We start from the raw sequence: 4761 nt of genomic DNA on the forward strand, positions 1-4761 counted from the left end.
GAGTAATCTCATTCATTATGTTCATGAACAAAAAATGGGCTATAGGAGTGAATTATTTTTGATTGGCAAAACTATGAAATTTGGTTTATAAAGAAAATCACAACTTGCAAATGTTATCCAGTGCTTATTGTAATTCAACATATGTAATTCTATAGCTCTGTTTTATGCAATGAGTGCTGTTTGCTATTTTGTGTTTTAAGTGTTTGTCCTTAAAAAATTATGTCTGGTGATCATCTTTTGTATTTTCATAATGAATGAGATTACTCGACTAACTTTATTCCTTTTTCTCACCACAACACAATGTTCTAAATTCTTGATTCACAAAGATGAGTCACAATTCAACATATGTCTATAGCTCTGTTTTACGCAATGAGTGCTGTTTGCTATTTTGTGTTTTAAGTGTTTGTCCTTAAAAAATTATGTCTGGTGATCATCTTTTGTATTTTCATAATGAATGAGATTACTCGACTAACTTTATTCCTTTTTCTCACCACAACACAATGTTCTAAATTCTTGATTCACAAAGATGAGTCAGAGTCCTTGTTCTCAAGATCTCCACATTGTGTCATAGTGAGGAAGCAAAGGTATAAAAAAATCAGTTCATTCAGTTACGTGAAATGAAGGTAAAGTCCAGGGGGAGAGAGTAGATACAGTAAGTGTCTCAAAATATTCACAAAATGTTGCCCAGACAAAGTCTCCTAGAACATTATAAATGATGTCATTTATGTCCTGTGTGAAGGAAATTGTTCAGCACCGTAGCAGAGAACATTTTGTAACACTAAAAAGTAAGAAAATTTATTCATTTGCTAAGTGCTTTGAAGTCTCACACTGAGGCAGAAGGTGCAAAACATGTTACGTCAGTTTGATGTTATGTTCACTTAAATCATTTTTAATCATCTGGGAAATAAAACCCTGACATTAATTTTGTGTAAGGAGTACAAGTAACTTCATTTTTCCTTCCCTTAGCAGAGACAATTTTACAATGCTTTAAGTATAGCTAATTGATCTCAGCAGGATAATTCTTCATCTCTTTGATGGAATAATTGCGAGATTCTGTTCTCACACTGTCCTTTTACCTTCCTTTCATTTTCTCATTCCATATTCCAGTTTTCAAGGTCAGCTTTGGTTCCTAATAATTTGTTTAAATCCTCATTTTTTTAACAATTATTTATATGCTCCCCACACCCTCAAAATGGGAGATTTTTTTTTAAAGAGCCCAAGTTACTTTAATGAGTTTATTACTGTAACTCACTACTCCTTTTTCCTGATTTGCTCGATAGAGGTTATAGTAATTTTCTTGAAGGAAATACTGATAACTGTTCTTGTATAGGCCTTCATTTAAACTCTTTCAAGTTTATAATTTTATAATGTTTAAGCTATATTTTAATGTTTTTAAACTTGTCTATATTTGCTAACTAATATATCAGTTATTTGTTAATTAACATGCCTGTGTTGGACTTGTTCTGTGACATCAATAAGGGATTGATCAATGACTTCTGTATGAAAGTGTTTTGGCCATGGCTACTCACATCTTTTGTCTAAAGTTGTTATTGGACCTAGAACTCACTTATGTATTGAAGAGGGGTAAAGAATTTTATAATTCATTAAATTAGTACTATCTGCTTTATCATAAAACATCAAAAGTGGCCTGGCATGGAAATCCACACCTTTAATCCCAGAACTAGAGAGGCAAAGATAGGCAGATCTTGTGATATCAAGGCCAGCCCTGTCTGTATAAGAAGTTCCAGACTAGCAGAGGCAAAAGGGAATCCCTCTCTTCAAAGAAAACAACCAACAAACAAAAAACATAAAATGATCTGAAATATTTAACTTGTAATGGAGAGTATTTAGAAATGAGATTGCCTATAGTAGATCATAATCATATCAGATTTAGTTGTCTAAAATACAAAATTGATTATAATAATAACATTGCAACTTATCAAGTTAATAGATGCCATGTGTTGAGTGCTTACTCAGCTTTTAAATGACTTACATATAGTGGTTTAATGTAATCATAACAATAGCTTTCTTTATGTTCTCATATCAAATAATATGGGCATAACATTTTAGCTATCTCATATTTAAAAATATATTTAAGTGATACCATTTCCTCATTAGATTGAATTGATATTAAATTGCCAAATTCAAATTATACACATATCATGCATGCTTGTATAAAAATCTTTTCTCACATAAAAATTTGGAGTGAATTTTAATTATTTAATTTCAGTTACTCTGATTTGATAGAGTTCTATCATCAAACACTTATAGAAAATGTGTCTGTTCATATTCATTAGTATACAAATATACATTTGTTTATAGATAATATATATTCACTACACAAACATATTTATGACCACCAACTCTTCTAGTGTTTTCTTTCAAATTCTTTCAAATTTACTGTATTTTTTAGATATTTTAGAATTATCTGTATGTGTGTATGTCTCTGTGTGGGTTTGTGTATATGAGTACAGAAGAGAATGTCAGATCCCCTGGAGCTGGAGTTACAGGCAACTGTGAAATGCCCAATGTGGGTGCTGGAATCTAATCGCAGGTCTTCTGGAAGAAGCAGTACACACTGTTAACTGGCCCATCTCCCCAGCCCTCAAACTTATTTGAAGCTACCATATTCATGTAACTTGCCTTCATGATAACACCAAATCTAGCACTAGCTCCTGTAAAACAAACTTGACAAATATTTTGTGTGTGTGTGTGTGTGTGTGTGTGTGTGTGTTCCTATTTAGGGCTAACTCAGTGTTACCCGCATTGTGCTTTTCAGTTTTTTGTTTAGTTTGATGCTGGCTTTGAGCAGGTCTCCCTGTAGCCATAGCATGCCAGTAACCTCATATGTATATCAGGCTAGCCTCAACCTCACAAGGATCTGTCTGCCTTTGCTTCCCTAGTGCTGTGATCAAAGATGTGTGCGACCACAACTGCTAGTTGCTGCTTTTCATCACACATTGTCATAGTGTGATTAATATTCTGTGGTAATATCTTACCTGTGGTCATTATCATGCAATAAGTGATATAAAAGGCAGCAGCATGCCTGCCTTTTATGACTATGTCCTCAGTACATTTCCACAGTCAGATGCGTAAAAAGAGAGAGTAATCGTCTGCTGTTTCTGGGTAGTAATCTGTAACTAAGAAATACTTCAGTAATTTTAAGTTAGAAAACCCAAACTGCACCATAAATTGACAATTAATTAGCTGTTGGCAATTAAGTCTCAGTCTCTTTCTGTAAATAATGTAAAAATTTTATATAGTGGTTGTTTTGTGAATTGATAAATACCTAAAGCAGAATATGGCTGATTGCTGATGTAAAATGCAAGCTAACTTTCTTTTTGTTAAATCAGGAAATGAAGAGAGTTGATAGTGCTTTAATAGTTATATTTTTAAATTTTTTTTTATAAGAGGCATTTCATTACAGCTTTTACATACTCAATAACAGTTTCCAGAGCAAATATATATCTCGTTCAAAAGTGGCTATAAAATTTTTAGGTTCACATTTTAGGTTCATAGTTGAATTAATACAGTTATACAATATTGAACTCAGTATAAGCCCTGTAAGACATACAATTGATAAGTTTTTAACCTTTAAAAAAGATCTCCATTTCATTTTAAAATACACTGTTTCTTACAGAAAGACTCATTGGTTTTGCTACTAACACTGAGATGTAGGTGTATGCATCTCTAATCTGATTATTATTAGTCATAATAGGTTGCACTTGGATCCTTGGCACCTGTGTATGTCTATAAAGTCATCGGGTAGATTTCAATGGTAACGTTTATCATCTCTACTAATTAATGTGATGTAAACTTTTATGCTTCCTCCTCAAATATAATTCATTTTTTATTGATACACATCACAGAGGAATATTGATGTTGCCACTAGGAATCTTAAGTACTTCTGAAGATTACACTAATTTGTGCTGCTTACAGAATAATGTACCTTTATTTTACATATAACAAAATTTTAAGAAACATGATGCCGAACTCTACTTTCAGTAACAAATTTTACTTCAAATATATTTCTTCTTATTTTCCAGAATATTTTGCTGTATCCAAAATTTCTTAGTATTTACAATGGCTTACTTTGTCTAAGTGCTTTCATATAATTTGCTGATAATTTTATTTATGAGATAAAAGCATAAATAAAATCTGCATTATTATAGCTGAACTGACACATTAATTTGGCTCTATCATTTGTTACAAATAGAATGGTAAGTTTAACACAAAAGTTTTCTGACACTTTTAGACATTTGGAGAGCAAGGTCTTTAGATTTTTTTTGCGGGGGGGGATCTGCTTTGTTTACCAAACAGCCTAACTTAAGAATTTCTGACTTATTGTGAACACGGACTCATCACATACATTCTAAGAATAGAATTCAAATGAAAGAGTAGTGTGCAGAAATTTCTTTTAATTATTGTATTTTATTTAAAATGTGTTCAAAGTTAAATAAAAATAGAACAAAACTAATTTTATTTACACCCTCCTTCCGATCCCTTTTCACATTTTGCATGATGGTATATCTAGAGGAAATCAGGTTGTATAATGGACTCCTTTTAGTCATCTAGCACGTTCAGTCAACATATTTCTGTCATTCACTGGTGAAGATATTCACTACAGTACAGTCATCATTTCAGCTACGATTTTCATTACATGCAGATTAATGTGAGAAATATGATGGCGCCATCTTGCATATGTATTCAGGTTAACTTCTTGAAAAATTGTCATTCTATCACTTAAATCTCCATTTTCTT

The sequence above is a fragment of the Nannospalax galili genome, unplaced genomic scaffold (assembly GCF_000622305.1).
Source record: "Nannospalax galili isolate Female #2095 unplaced genomic scaffold, S.galili_v1.0 scaffold11182, whole genome shotgun sequence".
Classification (NCBI taxonomy): domain Eukaryota; kingdom Metazoa; phylum Chordata; class Mammalia; order Rodentia; family Spalacidae; genus Nannospalax; species Nannospalax galili.